Here is a 27,139-nt window from a genome sequence, read left to right as displayed (position 1 = left end):
TTCAAAGAAGGGCTGAAATGCAAAATGGTGTCATATGCATGGGCGGCGATCCGTACTTCCGAGTGGGAGGGGGGGATATGACCTTGTTGACTATCTAAGCGTAGCGCCACCATGAGTTGGCGCGAAGCGTACAAGAAAATTTTGGGATTAACAAACCCTCTAGATGGCCGGAAACGGCACTTCCCGAGGTTTCCAAGCGGCATATACCCAACTTTAAAATAGGGATGTCATGTCCGAAATATCTCATAATCAGGATCCAAAATACTTTTTTTTTTTAATTTCGGGTGTTATTTTGGGAAAATTGCCCCCGTCAATCTTGTTTCAGGCGCAACGTTAGAATGTTCGAGAGCTCTGTTATATTATTCGATGAAGAAAATGGCCTCATGCAGGCTATTATAGGCCTATACACATGCAATACACAATTGCACATAGTTACATTCCTAGGTACCGATTGCTAGGGCATCCAGGTGAAACGTGTATTAAGCATTACCCTGGTTTACATGAGATTCTCAGCTGTTCGAGGGAACATGTACGTGTGTAGGCCTACTATAGGGTCTATATGAATACTATGAGGGTGCATATATGTACTATATCAATACCGTGGGCGCAATAATACATTTTGTTGTTATAGGGCCAATGAAGCCTACAGTCAACTATTTTTGCTTTATAAAGACACTTTATTTGAAAAGATCGCACTGCGTTTATGGTAGGCGAGAAATGAAGCTAAAAAAGAGCCGTACATTAACGAAGATGCATAAATGTAGGCATGAAAATATTCTTATCCCTGGCATTTGGTGGGGGGGGGGGATATGGTGCATTACATCCCCTCCACCCATTTTCATGGGGGGATATATCCCCCCTCCACCCAGGATCGCCGCCCATGGCCATATGTGATCCATTTTTCGACCTTAATAATAAGCAACATTTCCAGTAAATATAGACACAAAATGCACAATTTAGTATGGCTGGCATGTCATTTAGTGTTTATAGTGATAATACAAACACAATTACCATCTATGTTTCTAAAACTATTATGGCGCCGAACTTCGCCAGAACCTTTTTTTGGCAAACAAAAAATAAAGCATACGGGAGGGGGGGGGGGTTGAGCGATCACCGACATCTCACATAAAGGTCGCCATCAATTTTTTTTTTTTTTTTTTTTTTTGCTAAACTTTTTTTTTTTGGTGACGGCCAATAGGGGGGGGCGCGCGCCTGTTGCGCCCCCCTGGATACGCCCCTGTTTTCATATTAGCTGAGGCATTTTTCTTCAAGTAGAAGTCAATTGATACAGTCTGGGGCGTAGTTAGATCATAATTAAGGTCTGTATCTGTTTATAGCTCCATGGTATAAGTAGCTCTAAACGCAAAATTGTGCTAATAATAATAAACTCCAAACATTGACCCGACTGATTTTGGTAGTACTACCTGAATCATATAAGCATATAAAGGATGGTGCGTCCGTGTGGTCATTGAAGGCGATACCCATGTGTGGAGGGTGTACGTGGGGGGTCCTCCCCCAGAGAGAGATGAAATCAAATGGTACATTCTGGGACATATTTAGAATATTAATTAGGTTAATGTATTTATATATACTACATAGTAGCCCGAGGCTTAATGCTTGGTTTCGCAATCAATATTTTGTGTGAAGTTTAAAAGGGGGGGGGGATGGGATCACCTGTAGTAGTGGTCCAATTCTTCCCCGGCTGCATGCAAAATCCTCCGACTGATCCATTTCCCCCGTACTGACGATCGAAGGTATTGGCCATATACCTCGACCACCTAACCCTCCTCGGGCGTAGGTCTACTTTGGAAATGCTGTTCACGGTGATCAGCCGCTACTGTACTCACGGACGCAAACTGAGAAATGAATAGACTAATGAAATGCTAGAATGTAGCCAACAACTTAGTTCAAATTAGATTGACTCCGCACATTTTTAACTTGCAAATTGTGAAATTAATTTTACCAATTACTGGTATAGACTATATGAGTTATAAAACGGCTTGCCATAATAGTCCAGGAAGACGGGCTTTACAAGCTGCAGAATGTAATTCTAAGCTTCAGTCTTTGCTAGCCTATCATAGTCAAGTATATATTGTAAACATAACACATTTTTGTTATGTAGGAGTTGTAGTCTTATAGCCAATGATCACTAAAGTTGGACTCACCGTAATACTTTTAATTACCTAGCCTACGTCCATACTGCAGTCAGCAAGCAGACTATAGACTCTGAGACAATTGCGCAAGAAGAGCCGCAATAACTGCAACGTTAAAGCCGTTGCTAGAAACGTGAACACATGCTACTATAGGATAACGTATGGTACAAGTTGCCCGCGAACCTGGGCTACGTAACGGTATACTAGCGTTAGCCTATTTGAAATCAGTTCATGGAAAAGAGTTTGAGAATGTGCGTAATATGGTCATGTAAGTCAGTGCCCAAAGTAACCGAATAATATGCCCCTCCCTCCTCCCTCAGTAAGGCCTAACACTTAATATGCACAAGCTAGAGCCTAACTTGTATGGTGGAGCATTTTTGACACAGTGTGAGTACAAGACAAATTCCCTTCAGTACGAGCACAAGACACAAAGCTTAAAATGAGAGTGCTTGATCTTACACTATAATCAACAGAAGAAATACAAAATAATAAAAATAATGAAGTATGTGAGAGTGATTACAAGCACAGGTAGATATGGTTTTATATATATATATATATATATATATATATATATATATATATATATATATATATATATATATATATGTATGAGATGCAGACTTACTACAAGTCTGATCTTCACCCTCTCCTGCATCTTATTATGCATGTTACGTTGGTATGCACATACTTTCGCATCTCATAATGCAACTGTTGAACATCTGCCAAATTTTAAACTAACACCCATGTTACTTAGACAATAAATTCTATAAAGTAACATTTCAAAGATTTAAGTTGATGGACAAGATGAAGACATATTACAGTTAAACAGTAATTATATTGCGACGTCTCTGTAACTTCTCCTTCATTCGTTTGGCTTAATGAAAGGTTAAACTAACACCCCGGTTACTTAGACAATAAAACCTATAAAGTAACATTTCAAAGATTTAAGTTGATGGACAAGATGAAGACATATTACAGTTAAACAGTAACTATATTGCGACGTCCCCTGTAACTTCTCCTTCATTCGTTTGGCTTAATGAAAGGTTCAACATGATTATAATTGACACATAAGGATTCTTCTTTGTTTAGCTTGATAAGACACCTTATCCTACATGCCACTTGCAAATGTTCCCCTTTAATTAATAGTGTTGCAATCTACATTCCAAGGCTATGACCATTCAATTTGCAGAGCGTTATTTCAATGTCATGTAAACATATATTTCCTCAATTCTCAACCTTGTTTACTCTAAAAGATTGATGTATTGTATTAAAATTTCATAGCCTTAAGCAAATCCCCGTCAGTCTACCCTTCTGTTTACTTTTACTAAAGTGTGACGAATACGCATGACTTGTTTTTTTATTCTACTAAATATAATCATGGCATTTTACCAATACTTTTGTTATGGTGACTTAATAGGGACATGGGAAAGAAAAAGCTAGCGACTCAAAATCTTGACTTTTAATGTCATGATTTTGACTTCGTAATCTCATTACTTTTTTACTTTTAATCTCATTATTTTGACTTTAAAAGTCAAAACAATATATATTTCACGTACGGTAACGGCTACTTTGGTGCATTAACCAAGCAAGTTAATCTCCTCCCCCTTCAGTCATTCACCAACCCCCCTCCCCCCTCTTCACCAACCCCCCTCCCCCTCTTCACTCTCCCTTCACATTGTAACTTGCAATCAGATCCATACAGACATTCTTAGTTTCATGTCAATTACTTTTCAAAATGGTTGTGACGTATTGACATACTCATTGTTAACGTAGTGAAAAATATAGTTTGCATGTTTTTGGCAGGGCTTATATATTTATATAAATATATATATATATAATATATATATATATATATATATATATATATATATATATATATATATATAAACATTTATGCTTAAAAAGGATTACAGTACTGCCATCATGCATCTCTTTCAGGCATACATAATAATGTGTTGACATTGTTTAGGCTGGTCGCATTATATATTCATTTCTTCTTCACAGATTCTAGAGAAATGGTGGCTTGGATAAAAGGAAACTCCAGCCCAGTCCATGTAATTTCAAATGCATGCGGCAGGACGATACGCCCTCACAACCCCTCACGACACCACACTACTCTAGGACTTGGACACTTTTACTAGAAAAAGTTGAATATCAAAGAAATTCAACTTTAATTGTAGAAAAATTCAGAAATTGAAACAAACAGCTAAACTGTTGAATCATCTTTTCATTTTTTGTGTAATTGCTTGCATAGCAGTGTGCTCAGTATTTCATATAATTATACAAACAACGGTGTGTCTCGTTATTTACATCAACTGAGATAGGTCAATATATGGATATGGATATTCTTTATTAGTATTATATTCTTGAGGTTGGGGCCATGACGGGGGGAGGGGGGTGGGGTTAGGGCTGCAATTTAAAATTCACTGGTGATGTTGTGTATACCTCTTTAGCATTATTATTCAAGTTCAATTTAGCAATCACATATGACACTTGAAAACTGAAAGCAATGAAGCATCACGCACAGATTCATACAAAACAAGAGCATTACAATACAACCGCAGAGAATTGAGCAAACATCATATAATACGTGGCAAATATCAGACATAATCAAGGTACTGAAAACGTGTTGTCACCAGGAAATAACACCTATGAATGCATTGCTGTTGTCTAAATCACAAAGAGGGTATATTTCTCTGGCAGACAAAAAATCAGGCTACAATAGACGCCAGATATATTCTTTTGGGGACTGTTATTACAACCAAATATATACGTAAACACTATACGTGTCCAGTCAACCATCATGCGTGGGTTTTCAAAAAGAATGCCTGAATTCGGTGCTATTTTTAAACCATTGACGCAAAATATTATTACCTCTATACTGATCAATCTTTGCCTTGAAACTGTTTATCCATTATGCTAACTTATGAAAAGAGAAAACTTTGGTGATCACACTATTTGAAATATCAAAAATTGATAGAGTGGAAACAAAATCTCAAAATTAAGTCTGGTTGCTTGAGGTCTTACGACAAGTCAGCTTTATCTTAAAATAAAATTCGACACTGGTGCAGTACTTGTTTTCTATGTGGTAGCAGTAGTAAAACATATGGGAGGTGGGGGTGGGGGTGAAGGGGAAATATAGGTTGGGAGAGGTGTATGACGCAGGTGGCGATATTGTAGTGGGCTTCCAGTCCTGGTCATTTGAGTCAGGTGGGGGTGGGGGTGCAGGGAAAAGATAGGTAGGAAGAGGTGTGGGAGGCAGGTGGAATTCTTGTAGAGGGGTTCCAGTATTGGGCATATGAGCCAGGTGGGGTGGAGGTGGGCTGAAGGGGGAAATAATTGACCCCATTGACAAGCATTTGGTACTCAGCAAAAATTACGCATAGTGGAGATGAATATCTAGTCACAGGTTTGAGAAGTATGAAAGCAAATGGACCACTTGAATGGCATTAATCTCTATTGTTATAAACTTTTTTTCAAATAAGGCAGATGTGGTTCGTCATTGAGTATCGATAAATTCCATTAGTGAGTTACGTGTTGGACACAACGGGGTCTACTTGGTATTCCAGAAATGGCAGTTATCTTCATCTGTTCATTGTTCATCAGAATGCAGTTCATTGACTTATGAAACAAATAGAATAAAGAACAAGGAATCGGATAACATTCTTCCGAGATCAAACTAGTTTTATACTGAATCGTGTACAATTAACATATCAACTTAAGAGTTGAAGACATCCCCCAAGATCATGTGTTGTATCTGTTCCCTTTCGAGGGGAATGGTTATACACACCTTACGATGATCACACAGTCACAGTCTTGATGCAAGGGGACGGGGGTTGAGAGCGGATCAAACGTTCGGTGGTTTGGTTTCTTGCCCAGGTTCTTTCCTGGGTTACTTTTCGTAAAAGTATCCCCGGAAATCAATCATGGGAGAATGATCGACAGATAAATTTTGCTGACACTTAATAACTCAATAAAATAATTAAATAATGAATAAGGCAGAATTTTAGTTTTGATATGTTATAATACCCCAAAATAACAGACGACTTTCAGTCCAATAATATTCCTGTAGCTATTCCAGTATTTTTTAAGATATGTTTCGTTAAAGACACTTATTTCTGGAATATTCGTTCAGGCTAACTTGATGGTTACGTCCGTTCCTCATGGTAGTTCTTATACTTAATGTTAAACCGTTGTTTTGAGGTCAACCAGAATATGTTCGTTAAACTTCATATAAGCAACAGAGCACCCTTGGATGGCATTCAACATCATTTATCCTTAACAACTTTGTAATAAATTACAAACATGTCATTTGAGACCATATCATCTTAATTTCTCCCATTGAGTTTTGTAGTGCAACTGAGGAACTACTCTGATGGGCTGTGTACTAAACTAAAAGGTCCAGTCACTTTAACTAGTGAACCTCAACTGTTTAAAGGGTCATTCCAAAACACACACAAAAAAAGTAAATTTGCTATACAACCCTAGCTAGACCGAGAGCAGTGGTTTTTAACGGTCCACGGCATATCAAAGTTAATTTTGTTCCTGAAGTTATCAAAACACAATACGGGGTATATTTTTTTTTTGTGAATCTCAAACAAAGTTCATAAAATCACTCAGTTTCCGAAACTACCTACTATCCGGTATGAGAATTGCTACTATACTGTTGCTTATAATGGGACCATATTGACACTGGTATACTTTGGTTTTCTTGCAAAAGTGATATAGATTGAATTCTATGTATATTAAAATGTTATCACATGGTCTTGCTGGCTTGAATGTCTCTGGCATTGCAACGAATATAATGCTTGTTTTGGTGTAGGTTGGTTAAATCTTTGCCAACTCATTTATACCCAACAATGAGTTTAATTGCTTGGCTTACCACAAATAACCCATTACAATAAAATTCATTCTACCTTCAGAGTGAAAAGAAAAGAAAAAAAGGCTTTTAGGGAATTCGATGGCGCTAGTTTGAAACAGGGTGTTTTTTTAATATAAAATAGCTATATGGCTCTTTAAGGCTTCCGTAGATTCACTTTTAGGAGAATAGCGCCTCATCAGGCCACGTATTCAGTGGACGGTGGCTGCAAGCATGCCGGTCGCAGAGATGTCACCACCTCTGGCCAAAGGCAAGGATTCACGCACGCCACCTAGTACGCTTCTGGTCGATTTGACCGACCCTCTGCGCATCCTCCCGGGTTCTTTTGCGACAACAAGGGAGACATGGTACGGGATCCTAGGCCACAAAAAGTACCATGCCTACAGCCAAAGGTATTATCGCCAGAGGCCTGTCTTGAACCCTAGCCACGATTTACACGACCGACAAGGAATGAGTCTTTCGTCACCCGCTTAACAGCATCGGCCACCACATCAGCTAGAAAATTATGTGGTTGAATTAATATATCAAGACTTCAGCGTCGACTACTGAAAGAGAAAAAGAAATTTATAACGTGTATAACGCACCATTGATGGAGTCGAACTCAGTTTCATCGGGTTACCAGTCCACTGTTCTACCATCTGAGCCATTTGACAAGTTAACTTTTAACGAGCTTAAATTAGTATTATTGGTTGGATACAATCTATTGGTAACAGTGAATGACACTGCCTTCAACTAAAATCTCTATTCATCCTGATTCACTCTCATTAAAACAACGGATCTGAACATCTTTATTAACAAGAAGCTCACGCTTCAATGTCTTTGTTTACATTGCAGCAAGCAGTCAGAATGTTGTTTCCTTTCAAGACGTAAATTTACAATAGGCTTATTCCCCGATACTATCGATGAACGGATTACGTGAAATCTTCTTATTCACAAAAAGTCGCTTACGATTATGCTCGCAAGAGATTTCTTGCTGTAAGTTGTCTCCCATTACAACTAAATTCTATGCAGACGGAATAAGCCTGAAATTTCAACAAACAATACCTATTCACATTTCAAGACCTTTTTGAATGAGGAAGGGACAATACTTATTAAATCAAACACGTTAACAACATGTAACTAATCTTTTTTAGGGATCTGAATGGCTGGAAATAGCACAGTTATTCGAAACCAGAAAAAAAAATCATACGGTTTTGAGTTTATGCAAGTAGATTTGGGAAACACGGGAATCGGGAATTCGTCAATAGTCCGCAGTGACTTGTTGTGTTTATTGATCCTCTGAAACTGCGGTATTTGCGTGTATAGCCCCCCCCCCCCCTTATGACTGTGTTCCACACACATACAGAAGTGTGTTTTTAGATTAATACAAAAAATTATCATCATCTTTATAAATATCAAATTTTGAACTATTATCAGCCAACGTTGTTTACAATTGTTGTATTTTGAAAGACTGAATGGTAATGAGGAAAGGACGGTGACGAGGACGGGGTTTGGATGTTTTTATAGCTTTTTGTCAACACGATATGGTCCACTCTATCAGCAGCTAAAATCTCAATTAAGCATAAGTTATAGGAGGCAATAACATACCTTTCAATGTCGTAGCTGCTCTCCCTTCACCGCCGCCCCTCCTTCTCATTTCATTTGCCGATAGGTTACTGACAGTGGCGTCGTGCCCATTGGGGCCCGGGGGGGGGGGGCACAGGCCCCCCCCAATTTTGTCAGAGGTGTCATAAAATTTTGTAATAATTTAAAACAAAAGTGTTTTCGAAATTGAAAAGTAGACTAAATAGTCAATTGCTCTTTGATGGTCGTTGCGGATTTTCCACACACCTCAAAGACGCGCGGAAGCGTGCAAGCAGACTGCCATTGACTCATTTTGGAACCTAACTCAGCGACGTTGAATAAGAACAGTCTCAGCAACTGAATTTGTTGTAGGGCCTATACGAGAAATGGGGCTTCTGTTGTCTGCTTGGTCAATGGTTGTTAATTGTTGATATTCAGGCAATCGAAACAGTTAAATAATTAATCGTTGATAACTAATGAACCAAATGTGCAATCAACGCTGCCATCGTTGAACAGTTTTATATATACGTAGTCCCAGAGTAAGTGCAACCCGTTACCTTTGCCAATGTCAGTCAATTTTCCATGAAAAATTGCAAATTGTATAATTGTTTTCTAAGCCTGTAACAAAGTTCGGAAAGTTAAGATAAATGTAGTGAACAGAGATTATGGGACTCCATGTGAGCTTCTTCTTAAGTAATGCAATCAGCTCGCTAAAAGGTCCACCAGGATAAATTTCGAAAAAAATGAATAATAATAATCATTTCAAATACAGTCACAATTAACCTAGAAAATAATCACTTCGTTATCGCTCGTTTTACCTTAAGTTTCGCTACTTTCGCTTTTTCTGCCCATGTTTTCAAACGGCATAGCTTTTTATTCACCCAGTCACCACTTCTCACGGGCATGGGCGGCGATCATGGATCAGCCAACACAAAAATGTTTCGATTTCTTAATTTTTGGGCGCTTCTGGGAGACGAGGAGTTGGTAAACTGAGGAATAAATGGCGATCCCTTCCTTCGAGAATATTTCCAAAATAAATATTTGCCTGACATTTTGATCAATTTTAGGGGTGTTGCTTACTGCCATAAGGCACGGGAAGTGCCGTTTCCTGCAATCTGAGGGGTCTGCCGGACGAAAAATTCCCTTGTACGCTGCGCGCCAACCTGTGGTGGCGCTCCGCTTAGATAGTCAACACCTGCTCACGGGCCCCCCAAAAAATTATTTTCGCACGACGCCCCTGGTTACTGAACCATGAAAATTGCATCTTAGATCTCTATAACAAAGAAATAAACGAACGGAATAAAAATGTGAAGTTTCCTCCCTCCTATTGATTTGAAAAGAGGTATTTGCGTCACCCCTCATAGAGTGGGGGTTTGAAATAATTGGCATAGAACAAAAAATGATTTGTCTTTCACCCCAGAACTCTGTTTTACTCTGTTTAACAAAGATGTTGTGTCGTTGAAATAGGCGTGACATGACAAAAATCAGGTTTAAGCATGAACGGTATAAACGTAGCTCGGTAAATTGAGTAACCTTATGTACGTAACCATGGTATCGTCTTGTATTAAGATCTAATATTGCCATTGGGTAACAAGCAAATGTATCACGCTCACTTCATACAGTTTGGCGCAAATATATCTTATTATTAAGAACATTCAAAATTGAGTGGGACCATCATATTTAATTAGACTATGGGCCAACGGAGACACCCCTAACTAACTTTAACTTCATCACCTCACCCAAATTTATTCATGCAACCAATTTAATCTTCAACAAAAAGAGCATCGTGTTACAAAGTGTTTTAAGTGTCAAAAGGAAGGAAGAACCAATGAGAATATTGAGAACTATAGAAACATTATTTGTATTCCTTTCAAGTCACGGAGGATTAGAGATTACGTTGATCCCAAGAGCTAACCGTCATGAAATGGAAGGAAAGCTAAAAGGGAAGCATTCTTATTAGAAATTCCCTCTGAAAAAATACACTTTATACAATCATAATAGGGCTATAATGCTGCTTGTTTCTTTCTATGGATTTAAAACTAACGACATTAGATCGAAAGAAAAGGGAATGATACAACCGTGGCACACCTGTTTTCAATCTTTCAATCACATGAACTACGATTGGCAAAGGTCAGGCGAAGTTTCCCTCCTCACTAGTTGAGGGATTCTCCCTAGCAGGGGATTCTCCCTGCTTGCCTGCTGGATGTCCCTGCTCCCATTTTGCGTATGAGTGAGAGGATATAATTCTGTCAACGAGATCGATGAGTGGCTTTTTGAGAATTATTGAAAAGTCAAGTAAATGTTTTTCATGTTATTTACGGTTGATTCAAATTTACTTTCTTTTATGTGTGTTTGTCACAACTTCCGTGGGATAATACAATATGGCACCCTCTAGCGCCCCCTCTGTTGCGACCCCGGGTTTTTCCTTTGGCCTTCAAAGCCGATAAAAATAAAATTTTAGATAGATTCAGGGAAGTAAACTCAAAGGACCAAAAGACTACTGAGAGGTTTCTGAAAGTTAACAAAAACGATATATTTACAATCATACGATCTCTACTGATTTGTACAAGGATTATTGGTACTAGAAATTTGGAATATTACAGACAGATTTTACAATATTATACGGCCGTTAAATTTTTAAAAGATTACTTAACTTATCTTACGCGGCGCGTGCCGGCTCTCGGTTCCTTTCGTAGCTGTTCTGACCTCCTTGCGTCACCAACAACGATGTCGGGATTCTCCCTCGTAGGCTGGTATCCCGTGACTTGGTCAGGAGCCAAACCGTTCCCCGCTGGTCCAATTCGACTCAACGTTTGTATCCCAAGGATGGCTTCCTCCTGGGTGAACTCCGAAAAACTCTGCCGAAGTCACGCCTGTCGCGGTTAAACGACGCACCAATCTAATAAACAAACAGTCCACCGGTTCCTCCGTCCGTCCCCTCGATTAATCTTTTATCTCAGATGAATTTCTTTTCACAATAGATCGGAAAACTTTTCTCCTCATCAACGAAAATATCTCTTCTTATATATAGCCGGGTCTAATCTCCCGAAAGTTCTTTTCCAGGAATCCTGACGGAAAAACATCGAGAATCATCCATGTCTCGAAGATACGACTGATAGTTCAACGTTCATTGGTCGACGATATCCGGTCACCTGTTAAAAATATCTTCCCGTATGTTCTGGAAATTTGTGATCGCTAATACCGAATAGCGCCATCATTTCTGGTCGCTTCGAGAAAAAACGCACAAGTTGTCAGTCACGACGAGTGACCTACTTATCACCCTGACCAGCATATACTGAATACACGTACAATGAATAAAGTCGTTCGTGACAGTGTTCCATTTATTTGTGTTTGTACATTCTCTTGTAGTGGAATCTAGCAAATCAGTAGCCTATCAGTTGACACAGCTGCATTAAATCATGTGAACTGTAAGATATATGCTATAAGTATAGTTCCATAATGAGGGGATAAACAAAAGATGTTTTGTCAGTGAAATAGGCGTGACATAAACAAAAATCAGGTTTAAGCATGAAAGGTATAAACGTAGCTAGGTAAATTGGGTAACCGTACGTAACCATGGTATCGTCCTGTATTAGGAACTGGTATTACCACTGGGTAACTCGCAAATGCGTCACGCTCACTTTATACAGTTTGGCGCAAATATATCTTGTCATCAAAAATAACGTGAGAAAAGGAGAGTTAAAAGGACGGTAGCAAAGCGAGGACTGATGCAGAAGCACGAACAAGGGCAACGCAGCGAAAGACCCCCCAAGAAAGAGAAAGAGAAAGAAAAGCGAATTCCTTAGGGATTTTCACCCCACCATGTTTTTTTTTCATAGGGATTTTCACCCCCACCATGTTTTTCGGTTAGCTTGGACCCTCAGCTATCACAATCTGCTTGTTTGCCATTAAATTAATGGTTAGGGTGGCCGTCAGCGCTGTTGCCATGGAAATACATTCATTAAAACTTGGAATTTAAGAATATGTCATATCTTTGTAATAAAATAACCTAAAAGCACAACGTTAGTCACTAAGTATATATATTTGAAGCTGCCCTGGTGAAACCAATCACAATCAGGAAAGTCAAAGTCATCCCTAATTAGGGCTGTTACCATGGCAATAGCCATGATGAAATTTGGACTTTGAGAAAAATATCATATTATATACATATACCAAAAAATACAAAAGAGCTGTCTTTTTTACATTGATTTGGCATTGCCCGGTTGATTGCAGTCAAGATCTGGATCATGTAAGGTCACTGTCATATCTTAATAGGGCTGTTGCCATGGTAACAGCATGATCAAGGGCGGCGGAACCGGGGGGCACAGGGGGCACGTGCCCCCCCACTTTTCCTCAGGTTAAAAATGTGCCCTTTTTCTACCAAAAAATTTCTAAATAAAAAAAGAGTTAACAAAGCGAAACCCACGTCGAATGAAATATTTCAGGAATTTTTAAATGTTACTACCACAGGCGTAGGAGCCCAATTTGAATTGGGGAGGCTGTAACGACTTGCCCGAAAAATATTACCAAAATTTTTTGCGCGCTCTGCGCGTATTCAACATGTTAATGTGCATATCATATAGGCATGCGTTGGTTATTACATCGCGTGCCAATAACATACAATCATTTGCCGTGTTATAACCCTTCCAAATTGGTTAGAATTATTGGGAAAGTCGTTACAATAATAATGATCATAATAATATCAGTTTAACCATTGAAAAACACATAGAAAATGATTTTTCTTTCAGTATTTTGACATATTTCATTTGCTTTCATGCATGTATCGATCGCGTGTGCATGGACTTGGACTTTATAATGATTTCACCTCATTTTGTCTTTTTCCTTGTTTCCCAATGTGCACATTAGATATTGCAGTGCTAATATGCATTGTTTCCTTGAGAGGGGGGGGGGTGGTGGCGTTGATGGAGTGATGTGTATACGCAAATAAGATAATACAATAAGAGTTATAAAGGGTACTAAATATCAGGCTGCATCAGTCCAATCGAATTTCTGCTAAGTGCCCTTCGACGTTGGTGCCCCCCCCCCCAGATTGGAAGTGCTTCCGCCGCCCTTGAGCATGATGAAAAATTCAAATCATGGAACAAAATGTAAATTTACCAATGGTTAACTGTATATTTGAGCAAAGACATGATATTTTCTTCTCAAATTCGAATTACACTTCTGTCAGCATAGTGTTGCCATGAAAATGGTCTTTATTGAGTATGAGCTTGATCTGCAATGATAATGATCTTGATCTAATCTACCAGGCAGCCCTAAATCTATATATACCTTAACACTTAGATTGTGTTTCTATGTTGTCAAACATTTTTGTTATCAAAGTCCATTTCAAACTCAAATTTAGGCAGCCTAGTGTTGCCATGGCAACGGTCTTGATATCAACCAACCAGAAAGTCTGAAATATATATACCAAAGACACATTGATTGTGTTTTCATGTTGTTTAGTTACAATTATATGTATTATCTTAAATTCCCCCACATTATTTAGAAGCGTTGTCCGCACGGTCCTGATTGGGCACAATAAAAACCTTAACTGACTCAGATCTTGATTACAATCAACCAGACACTATACAATTGATGTAACTAAACACTTAGATTGTATTTTTATGTTGTATACTCCCAAAGATATGATTTTTTTTTCAATTTTTATATTGCTGCCATGGCAACAGCCCTGGTGGCTACACCCACCACTAATTTAATGGCAAACAAGTAGATTGTTACAGCTGAGGGTCCTAGTCAACCGAAAAACAATGTGGGTAAAAATCCCTTAAGGGAGGGGCGTAGGGGGTCCATTTTTCTATTTTTTTATCTGTAACTTTCTCAACTTACTTTGACGTTTTAATGTAAGTTGTTAAATTTGAAAAGTTGCATGTCGAAAATTTCAAATTTTCTTCTTGAATGTCGCATTGCTTTCAATTTGTTCGGGCTAACTATATTGTTGCCACCCGATAACTCCACATAAGTACATCTATAGTGATATATGTGTTTGCAGAAGCCGCGTATGGTTACCAAGCAACTGGTGCGCATGTTATATTTACCTTGAGATATGTTACAGCGCGATACAAAATCGGGCGCTATATATAAATGTTAAGCGACGAAGGCGAAGGGCGCACTTCATTATGTTTGCTTTAGCCTACCCTGTACAACGGCAGCTCCATGTGTGTACACTCAGATCTGTTGTAGCGCAAACAATCTCTGTTTACGCATCACGCAGATGGTTTCTAGACGCAACACGTACAAATCAGCATCCATATATCCATGTAACACATGTGGATATTTGCGCGCGTTCAAATGCATCGTATGCGCACAAAAACACTTATTTACACATGTGACGAAATAAAGCTTGTGTACCTTAACAATGACAACAACAACATTCACATTAATTACACAGTATTATACGCGTTTTGCTATACGAGTGTTACACACGTACTTTCGAAAGCTTCTTGAAATCTTCGGGTTTTAATTAAAACATCATCAGAATGAATCAAAAAATTTCTTTTGATTTGCTTCGCTTGGCTGGAAAGTATATATCACTTTGTGAATAGCCTCTTTTGTTTCCAATAAACTGTTTTAAACTGATTCTACCAATCAAACAGTGCGCAAAGACTTTCTGCCTGCCCACATATAAAAACAAAACTACAAACAACGTGCAATTGTTAGTTAATAACTATAATAGCATCCGCCCGATTCTTATATACAAAGTTGATTTAAGGCTAAGGTACATCTACTGTAAGCTGGCGTAGAAGTCGTGGGCCAATAGTGTTGCTCCTTGGTAAAGTAACGTAGTTTCTCTAACATGATCGATGTGAGCATGCTCACCTTGTACTTGCAACCATGCAGTTTTAGCCTGTTCTTATTTTGTAGGCGGGAATCTTACGAATTAAGAGCTATGGCTGTGGGTTCGTTGAATACAATGCCCACATAGGTGGGGATGAGTGGGGGAGGGGGTCTGCTACCCAAGAAGAAAATTTCAAAGTTTACACGCCAAATGATGCATTCAGAGACTTATTTAGACTATAAGTTTGGTCTTCAATTCGGTCTAAAGGCAAGGTGGTGTTAATACATACTTTTGAATTGTAAAACTCTCCAGTTTATAGGCCAATGAATAAAGAACTACAGCATGATACGACAATGGCTTTATTTTACTTTATCGTTCGAAAATAACCTTTAAATTTCCTTTACAGAATTACTTGGCTTCTGTAAAGACTCCAAAAATCGCCAGGCTGGACGAGAGATTGATTCAGTGTTTGATACATTGGCCTCAGATGTTAGCTCTTTGTTAAAGTAAGTACTTTACGACACATTAATAAGAGACACATGTGTTGTAGGAATATCAGTCGTTTATCAAGGACTCGGACCGGTAGCTGTGCCAAGCCCCCTACCCCCTCCCCTCTCCCCAAATATTTGTCTATTTTCTTAGCCGTTTCGGAGTTGTTCTTCACCAAGATCTCCGTGATATAAGCCAAAGATGATGGTTGGGTTTAAGTCGACTCTCATCTTCAGCCGGTACGGCAGGTCCGGCGAAAGCCGGACCAATATTCACGGCGCAAAAAAAAAAGAAAAAAAAAAAAGTAGGACTAAGAAAAAAATGGCAAAAAATAATCTGGGAGGTATATTTTTCAATAATTTTCAATAATGATGACGCAAGTAGGCTAAATGTGACTACTCTGGTATGGCAGGGGTCTTGTTTTCAAGCTCGGGAAGTGCCATTTCCTGCAATCTGGGAGGCATTTTTCAAAATATTCTCCATTACGCTACGCGCCAACCATGGTGGCGCGTAGCGTAGTTTGACCTACCAAATGTCCCCCGATAATTATGATAAATGGCCACACTCTGTTCTGCCGTACCAATCCCAAAAAGCTACCGACGCCCCTGATCTTGACGTTATTTTATCCTTTATTGCAGGAGTTATCAGGAGATTGAAGATCAGAATCTCAAACTGAAGGAAGACCTTCGTTCTTGTCGTTGCCGATGAGTAAGGTCTGCCCACAATGTACCAAATAGCAAGAAAAGGAAGGTAGGTTGCTTATTTCTATAATCGATTTAAAAAACATTCAGTGACCATCTTGACTTATGATGGTTTCTATGTGAGGCAATGAAGGAAGATATATGCGTTTGGTGAACAGGAGCGCAACCACGTTGTTATGTAGGTAATAAATGGACGAGACGGATGGCTACGATTAAGGCCGGTTCTTGGCCGTATTTATTAACCGTTCTCAGTCATCTTATCGGTCAATCATGTAGAGGGCGCTTTAGCCTTTTACATACATAATCATCGGTATACAACATTTTCCTCTTCTCAAAAGAACAAGTCGTACATAAACACAAATTCATATGCTGACGAATGATGTCATTAGGCAGAGTAGCTACAGTATCAATAAGTGTTTTCAGTAATCCATGTTCCATTAAGAAATCATTATGTAATCCTTAATATGTTATTTGATGATGTAAACATACTGTATGAACGAGTTGTACTTAGTAAATATAAATCACTGTTCTCATCATTAAGCATTACTGGTATTTTTAAAAATCATCATACTCCTTTAATGTTCTAAAATATCAAATACTCCTTTAAGATCTCACATACTCCTTCAAGTATGCAGGCTCATAAGTTGTTCTTTGACTCCTTCTGGGTCCTGGTACTGGCTCATTGTTGGAGTCGTGTGGAACTGTATGTTCTACATTAGTTTTATCTTCAATACTATCTGGAGGACATGGTGAAAGATGAAATGCATTCCAGGTACTATAATCTTCCAGTTGGAAGGTAGCTTTGCCTCTTTGTCTGATAACCTTCATAGGTGCACTAAATTTACTTTGACCTTTAAGACCTTTTCTCTGTCTCCTAACTCTAACAAAATCCCCAACTTTTATGTTTGGATCCTTAGCATTCCTTTTGGAGTCAGCATAATTTTTAGACTTGTTTTGTTTCATTTTAACCCTATCTTTCAGCTCTTGGTAATCAACTTGAACCTCAGTAAAATCATTAACTCCTTTAACATGTACCTTAGTAATCATTTTCCTCCCATGTAATAATTCAGAAGGTGAGTATCCTGTAGTTTGATGGGTAGTAGATCTATATGTGGTGAGCAATTCTAGTGTAGTTTCACGCCAATCTTCCCTTTCTTGCAAAGTCATTTGAAAGTTGGATTTAAGTACCCTATTAAAACGTTCGACTTCTCCATTGGCTTGCGGGTAATACAATGAAGATTTGGTATGTTTAATGCCATTGTTCAGCAAATAAGTCTCAAATTCAGAGGAAATAAACTGAGACCCATTGTCCGACACAATTTCTGCAGGAATACCCTCTCTAGCAAATAATCTCTTTAGAAAGGTCACCACAGTTGTACTAGTCACTGTGGGAGCGAATGCGATCTCTGGCCATTTGCTGTAGTAGTCTATCACCACAATAGCAAATCTGCATTCATATGGTGCTAATTGAAATGGACCTGTAATGTCTATGGCAAGTTTTGTCCATGGTTGAGATGGGAATTCTACTGGCTGTAGGGGGGTGGGAGATGTATGGTGATTTTTGTCATTCTCCTGACAAGCATGACAGTTTTTTATCATTTCTTCCACTAACTTATCCATCCCCGGAAACCAATATAAATCTCTCACCCTGCTCTTGGTTCGTACAATGCCCTGATGAGCAGAATGCGCATGCTTTATTATTTTGCTCTGTAACGCTCCTGGAATTACAACTCGTTCCCCTCGCATAATGCATTCATTTGCTTCAGATAATTCATCCTGTAACATAAAGTATGGTTTTAAATCCTCTCTGACACTCTTTTTATCACCAGGCCAACCCTTAATGATATATGATTTAACGTTTTGTAAAACTGAATCAGCAATTGTAGCTTCCTTTAATTCTTCATAGGAAACACTACTATTATCCTTCATAACAGCTTGTATGCAGCTCAAAACAAACTCTTCAGTATCTTCATCACAACTAGCAATCTCTGCATCAACATTTGTGGGCAGTCTTGACAGTGCATCTGCCACAAAGTTGTGTTTACCTGCTTGATACTCAACTGTATAGTTAAATTGTAGCAATTGTGCAGACCAACGAGCAATACGCATAGGTTGTCTACCTGTACCACTTGTGTTTAGTAGCGTAACCAATGCTTGATGGTCAGTGCGCAGTGTAAAATGTCTACCCCATAAGTACGTAAACCACTTATTGCAAGCCCAGACGCAAGCCAAAGCCTCCTTTTCTCCAGCAGAGTATTTGCGTTCCGCAGAAGTCAATGTTTTTGAAGCGAAGGCAATTGGGAATTCCTGGCCATCTTTAACTTGGCTCAGAACTCCACCAATTCCATAATTTGATGCATCAGTTGTGACAAGCAATGGTGAATTTGGGTCAAACAAAGCCAAAGTAGTACCTTGTGCAATTGCCTGTTTTATCAGATAAAAACTCCTTTTTTGTTCTTCCCCCCAGTTAAATGGTGTATCTTTGCGTAACAAAACCCGTAATGGTTCTACAACTGTAGCATAATTGGGTACAAATTTTGCATAATAGTTACACAAACCAAGTGCAGATCTCAATGTAGTGAGGTCAGTGGGGGCAGGCGCTTTAAGTATGGCCTCAACATGACTTTGATCTGGTGTAAGCCCTTCACCTGAAATAGTATGGCCTAAGTAGGTGAGTGAATTCAGATCGAACTCACACTTTTCAATGTTAAGACGTAACCCTGCTGCTTGTAACTTAGCAAGGACTCTAGACAAATTCTCATGATGACTTACTTCAGTAGTGCCATATACAATTATGTCATCTAAGTAACATTCAACCCCTGGCAATCCTGCTAATATCGAGCTCATCATTTTTTGGAATGCCGACGGAGCAGATGCTAATCCGAAACATACTCTTTTGAATCTATATAACCCCTCATGTGTTATAAATGCTGTAATATCCCTACTATCTTCACTCAACTCTAGTTGGTGGTAGGCCGAAGCTAAGTCTAATTTAGAGAAGATTTTAGCCCCTTGCAAATTATTGAACAACTCAGTGATGTTGGGTAATGGGTATTTATCCACAATTACTGCCTTATTTGCCTCCCTTAGGTCAATACAAAGCCTAATTTTACCAGACTTTTTCCCAACCACAACTATGGGTGAAACCCATTCACTAGCATCAATTCTCTCAATGATACCTTCATTTTCAAGTCTTTTCAGTTCAGCTGTAACTTTGTCTCGAACAGAAAATGGCAATCTGCGTAGCTTCTGTGCGACCGGGGTGACGTCTTGTAGTGTTTTGACTCGGTGCACAAAATTGTGAGCTCTGCCCAAACTTGAAGAGAACAGTATCGGGAATTCATCAGTCAGCTGGCTCGTTAGTCCTTGATCGTGGTCGCCAGCCAGAGTAGAGTAGAGTCTTCTACACGTTGTATTTTGACCTGGCCTCCAGTAATTTGAAGATCAAGAGACTTGATTAGATCGATGCCGAGTAATGGCGTTCCAGTAGGTATGTCGACAACGTATATGTGAGCATTCACCGACTTTGAACCCAGCTTTACCGTCGTATAGAATGTTCCCAGAACTGGAATTTGTTCCTTCGAATACGTCGTCAAGAACTTTGCAGGTTGTTGTAAGCCTTCTCGCAAGAAGTGTTGGTCGAACCACTTAACCGGTACAATGGTGACCTCCGCACCTGTATCAACAGTCATTTTACACTTTACTCCATTTGCAATGTCGACTGTACATTTTATAGCACTGCTATGAGAATTGGAAGAGTTTTGAAGAGTAAGTATTTCAACTTGAGCAACATTCGACACTCTAGCCTGTTTTTGACCTCTACACATTACAGCCCAGTGTCCAACAATACCACACTTGTTACACTTCCCAGTTTTTGCCTTGCAATTCGGATCATTGGCAAGATGTTTGTCCGAACCACAACGATAACATACCCTTTTCTGTGCGTCTGTATTCTGTTTGTTTGACTGTGCAGCCTCATGTGAAGAGTGTTTCTTATTACGTCGTTTAGACTGTTTACCATGTACATTCTGTAGATTTGCTGAACCAGCAGTATAACCAGATGCACCTTCCGAAATAGCTTTGGATTCCCGCATAGCTCCCTCTATTTGCCTGCTAATCTCCAATGTTTTGTTGAGAGTCAGCTTTGGTTCCAATAACAAACTCTCGCGAAGGCGGTTGTTCAAGCATTTCTCAACTATCTGATACCTTAGCATTTCCTGCTGTAAATCGCCAAATTCGCAATGTACAACTAGTTGTCTTAACGCAGTGACGAACTGATCAATCGTCTCATCATGACGTTGACTACGCTGCCGAAACCGATAACGTTCTGCCACGATATTAGTAGCCGGCACGAAATATTCATATAAAATGGCAACAGCTAAGTCGTATGCATTAATAACACTAGCTGTGCCTGTATCAGACGACGCGGTAGTGGAACTAGTACTTGTACCGATATTACCTGTCGTTGCTGTAGTAGTAGGCGGCGTAATTGTAGTACTCGGGGCGATTGTAGAAGCTGTATTAGTATTAGCTTGGTCCAGAGAGTAATATATTCTTTGCCCCTCAGTTCCCAAACAATGCAGTAATAATGCCTTCTTTCGGGAAGGAGTGTAAGCATCACCTCCCGCTGCAAGTAAATAGTTATCAAACACTTGCTTCCATTGCACCCACGGTAATGTAGGCGCACCGGGTGTAGGTAGAAAATACGCAGGTGGTGGAATGGCAGCCATGAGAACAGTTTAAATCTTACCAATTCACGACCGAAACATGAAAATAATGTCTGAAACGTAGTCCATAATAACGATTGTTTACTTCGTCGCCAGGATGTTATTTAGGTAATAAATGGACGAGACGGATGGCTACGATTAAGGCCGGTTCTTGGCCGTATTTATTAACAGTTCTCAGTCATCTTATCGGTCAATCATATAGAGGGCGCTTTAGCCTTTTACATACATAATCATCGGTATACAACACACGTATACGTCGGGGGCGGGGTGTTATCCTCACCCCCACTCCCTCCCCGCTGGCTGACAGAATATTGCATAATTCCTACACTAACATATAACATGTACTTGTGGTACAATCTAAACAATCGAAAACTCTTCAACATAGTTTCCAAAGTTTCTGATCATTTGGTAGATATGAACTTCTAATATCCATAAGAATGTAGTGTTACTTGATATTGAACATATAAAGGACAGTTTAAATGCGATTTGTGCGAATATAGTCAGTTACTGTCCATAGTGTAAGCCAGTCTAAGACTTATAATGGCAACTTTTATACCTGTATGCATTCCTCATATTAAAAGTATGTCTAATACGTCACTATAAGTGATAAAACGTAGCAACACCAGATCACCCATCGCCCACCCCCTCCCACCCACCCTTTCCCCACTACTTTTTGTATTTTTTCTCAATAATCGCAATCACCAGCAACGTCAAAACAACAGGGCTGTCGTAAACGGCATCAGCGGGAACGCGAGCAATAGTAGCAACGGTGTAGCTGCTGGTAACATTAGTGGTGCTTATGGTTACGGCGGCGTTGCTCAGACCAATGGCAGTTACAACCACAGTCACACAAACGGTAACAGCAACAGTAATGGCTCCAAATCTAGTTCCAGTCACCAGATAGTTGTGCCACATGATGTCATGGTCAAGGCGAAGGCGGAAATGCGGCAAGCCGGTTACGAGCTTCTTGATCAGCTTGGACACGGTGGTTTTGGTTTGGTCTACAGAGGACGACCACTAAACAATACTACCTGCACCCCAAGTCAGGTATATATATATATATATATATATATATATATATATATATATATATATTGTTACGTTGGAATGCGAGAGGTCTCGGTAATTAATTTTTAACGAGACACAAGCCTGGGTTCGTTTCCGGAAGGAACACAGACAAATTGACGAGTCCAGAGAATTTGAATGAGAACGTAAACTATATTGAACAATTGAGTTTGAACCAACAACAACAAGTGGTAATTACAAATATATAGAAAATTACTCACAAACTTAACAATATAGGATACACTTTAAAACACGCTGGTCTCTTCCAACGGCGATATCCCTCAGCGGCCACGACCTTGATGACGACGATTCTCGGTCCGTTGTACCGCGAAATTCACTGGTCCTCGACGAAGTTTCTCGCGATCCCAGAAACAGCAGTCACCTTCTTTCCGGCGATGCTCCAAAACAGAAGACGGACTTTCAGCCACAATCGAGTGAAGCACAAGTCGAAGTTCTCGCCGACTAAATATTACCAGAGTCAGTCCAAAATCAGCTTTATAGCCACCAACTCCTGGTGTAACGAACTTCCTCAACGGAGACAGAAATTCTTCACCTTCTCCGAAATAACGACTGGAAAACTGTAGTTTCACAGCAAAGTCCTCTTCAAACTTCTGAATGGAAGTGTAGAATCAATCTTGGTATCGATATGTCAGTCCCTCAGAAACTACTGACAGTTGAGCACTGACGATATATTGTAGAATGGGGTATAATATGTGTCGTCGCTTGTATTCGTTCAGAAACTGAGAAACTCTCCGATCTGGGGCGGGTTTTTATACGATTCGCCATGTCAAGAATCATCTAGATCTTTCTCGATACACCTGAGTAACAACTCGACCCAGTTTCTCCGTTCTTGGAAGTCCTTTGCATATCTCGCGAACATTCCAGAGAATCCACGAAGATGCGTGCACAGCGTACAACGGGATTTCACGTAACCCGTCGGGAATCGAGGCCAGCGTGCCATCATAAGGAATATACCAGAACAATCGTGTATTGCTCATTACATAAATAGCATTCTGACACGGTAACCCGACCTAATTCCTCAAATATTGATTTGTCACGAAGGCCATTTCAAATGCTTTCTATATCATAACATTAGGTTCCTCACTAGCAGTGACTAGCGTTAGGCTACAATGGGCCCTCGTAACAATATATATATATATATATATATATATATATATATATATATATATACATATACATATATATATATATATATATATATATGTATATGTATATGTATATGTATATATATATATATTGCTTCTTCTGCTCTGAAAGAATTTAGAATTTAGAAAGACAGAATTTATGAACAAGAGAGTGGTTCTTCAGGATCTATAACATCTGATCCAGTCTCAGAGTGCTGCAATGCATCTGATAGCTGAGCACAAGTTTTGATCCACCGTGGATCAAATAGAGAAACAGAGAGAAAAAAAGAGAGAGAAATATTTTGAGATAATTGACTCAATCCTTTAGCATTAGGTGATGGCTGAGTGCAATGCATGATGGGAAATAATCTTTACTTATATGCTATGAAAGACAAAGGAATTTATGAACAATATCGTGGTTCTTCAGGATCTATCACAACTGATCCAGGCGCACAGTGTTGCAGTGCAGCTGATAGTTGAGAACAAGTTTTGATCCACCGTGGATCAAATAGAGAAACAGAGAGAGAAAGAGATTTTGAGATAATTGACTGAATCCTTTAGCGTTATGTAATGGATGAGTGCATTGCATGGTGGGAAATAATCTTTGCTTGTCTGCTCGGAAAGACAATGTATGTATGTATCATGTATATGTGATCTTCCCGCAAGCAGGAACTCGCGAAAGAAGCCACGGAGGCTTATAGACTCGCAAGCTGACCGAAGCCAATCTCTCGGCACACATCCATTTAACGTCCATGTCGGGAAGTTGTTATTGAACAACACCCTTGCCAGACGACACACATTGCTGTCGGCGGGAACTTCGAACCGGGGATCTCATGACTGGGAGACGCTGGCGTTTATGGCAAGCCATATAGGACAAACACTGCATAATATATCCGCGTATAAATTGGAATATATACGCGTATTAATTGGAATATATACGCGTATATATTATGAGCCAATCATATGGCTTAAATATATCCGCGTATTAATTCGAATATATCCACGTATTAATTCGAATATATACACGTATTAATTCGAATACATACACGTATTAATTCGAATATATACACGTATTAAATAAAATACATATGGAGATTAAATCCAATATATGCACGGATTAATTAGAATATACATGCGAAAAAACATTTCCGCTCTTGCTGTGTACATATACCAACGATAAATGTTTTGGCGGGCTCGCGAGATCGCTTCAAAAAGCGAAACTTGTACAACACATGTGTATTCGAATTAATACGCGTATATATTCGAATTAATACGCGGATATATTATGCGGTGTTTGTCCCACATGGCTTGCCATAGGCGTTACCCACTACGCTATACACTCCGCCGTGATCCACAATGGAGTTTATGAACAAGAGAGTGGTTCTTCAGGATCTATATCAACTGATCCAGACTCATATGTAATGCATCATGGGATGTAATCTTTAGTAAATACATTGTGATTATTATGTTCACATGAATTGTGCGTCAATTTGAAATAAACATTGTCAGTGCATTCTGTACGTGAATGCAAAATGAAGTATTTGATTAAGTAAAATAACACTCTCGTCTCTTGCGTATATTTTTGTTAGTTTAGAAATGTCAGTAATGTGAGGGGAGTGAAAAGGAGAGTGTGAGGGGAGGGGGGGGGGGGTGGGGGAGAAGTAGTTGGAGTCTTTTGTCAAGTAATTCAGCAGCAGGAAATAGTTCAAGTCGGTTTAATATGCACGTAACTATGCACAACTCACATTTACGTAAAGCTAACCCTAACCACTGCACTAGGCTATGGACGCTGATTGTTTGTCCAGAGGTCCGAAACTGGCAAGAAAGGTCGTAATTCCACGGTAGGCGTTTGTCACCTGTATCGAACAATACTAGTTTTGTTTTTGGTGACATATTTGCCTTGCTCTAGAGATCAAACATGATTCTAACCAACTTGAAGTCATTTGTGATTCCTATGTTTAACAGTTTTTCCGTTATTCCTATATACATATATATATATATATATATATATATATATATACTGGACAGCATAAAATTGCTCACAGGCCTAGCCAGGTGTGTTCAAGTTGTCCCATAATCATAAACGTGACGGAAGTCGAACGTTACTTTTAAGGCCTTGCTAAGCTGAAACTGGTGGAAGAGACTACACAAATTGAGATCAACAGCCGATCCAGACAAAAGCTTGTGAACTCACTGCCAGACTAAATCCGTTTTACACAATTATTTCGCTTTGAGATTGTTCATAGTAAAAAATGTAACAAGATGAACCGTTAAGTTTCATAAACGCTGCCTGGTCACAACGAAACTACATCCAACCTGAAATAAATACGACGGAAAACGTCCAATAGAACCGCTGTATACTACAAAGTACACCTTTCTGCACGCAAAATAAGGCTTCCCGGCGAGCGGCACGTTGAAACCAATGCAAATATGTTCGTGTTTTCAGTTTAGATTTTACGGATGCCCATAAGCTCATTTCCAATTGCCAAAAGCCTCCTATTTGTATGAGGCGTAACGCACATGTTATCTGATAGGCGGATCTGTGGGAGATATGGTAGCTTATAAAACAAGGTTTCCATAATTTGGCGTCTGGTGACTCCAACTGACCTTTGACCTCAATAAAATCTTGTACTGAACGTGTACCAACTACATACTAAATATGAGATTCGTCCAACCCTCCCTTCAAGATTTCCACAATTTGACCTCACAGGAAATGCGAGATTGATCCAAGCTTTTCTTCTTGAGATATTTTATTTACATGGTTTACTCAGTTTGACCCCTGGTGACCTTCGTTATACCATGAGCATGCTATGTGAATACAAAGTTATGAAAGTCTAGAATGTTCGTAAGGTTGAAACGACTCATCGGAATTGTAAATAATTTAAATATGTAACTATCAAAACAATTAAAGGAATCAAAATTCCACTTGATGAAGTCTTATATCTTATAGCATGTTCAAGAAATATAGGTTATGTTTGATAGGAAGGGGGAGAGCTTACTGTATTTAAGATTGTTAAATAGCTAATCTACGTTAAAGCAGCATTTTGCGTCCTTTTCTATGATATTTCTCAACCTCACTGACTCCACTATGCCATAACGACATACATAACTAGCTTATCTATTTAAATCTTACTTCAAATGGTGGCATAAAAGTCGAAAAATTTGCAACTTTCAACTTTGTTTTTTCTCCAAGATATTTTCCGTTGGGATCCCAGTTAACCTCGCCCATAATATGAATATTTAAACACTACGAACGTCATTAACCAATACGTAATCCAACACCAAGCTTGATTTGTGTACAGTCTATATGGCAGTTGTACCAGGGAGTTCCATAACAACTCCCTGGTTGTGCCAGCGCAAAGTCTTGAATCTATTTTTAGCAACGGCTCATAATTAAGCCTGCATCTCTGATTGGTTGAATTCAAACTAGTGAGTTTTGGGTACTGTATGCGATTAATTTTCAGGCGCGTATCCAGGATTTTCTAACCCGGGGGGCGCGAATTACTATCTTAGCGGAGCGCCACCATCGGTTGGCGCGGAGCGTACAAGAAAATTTCTGGTTTTGATACCCCCCAGATCACCGGAAATGGCACTTCTCGGGCTTGAAAATGACCAACCAGA

The 27,139-nt window shown here is 39.3% G+C and overlaps 1 long non-coding RNA gene across 1 annotated transcript in view; it reads left to right on the top strand.

Moving 5' to 3' along the window:
- The window catches only part of LOC139961888 (uncharacterized), a 115,884-nt gene that overhangs the window by 26,986 nt on the left and 61,759 nt on the right, over positions 1-27,139 (top strand). The window contains exons 4-5 of the long non-coding RNA XR_011791064.1: positions 15,798-15,897; positions 16,519-16,630. This is a non-coding gene — a long non-coding RNA (uncharacterized lncRNA). The remainder of the gene's footprint in view (positions 1-15,797; positions 15,898-16,518; positions 16,631-27,139) is intronic.

The sequence above is a fragment of the Apostichopus japonicus genome, chromosome 3 (assembly GCF_037975245.1).
Source record: "Apostichopus japonicus isolate 1M-3 chromosome 3, ASM3797524v1, whole genome shotgun sequence".
NCBI lineage: Eukaryota > Metazoa > Echinodermata > Holothuroidea > Aspidochirotida > Stichopodidae > Apostichopus > Apostichopus japonicus.
Note: the sequence above shows the minus strand (reverse complement) of the source record. Positions and strands in the feature narration are given on the sequence as shown.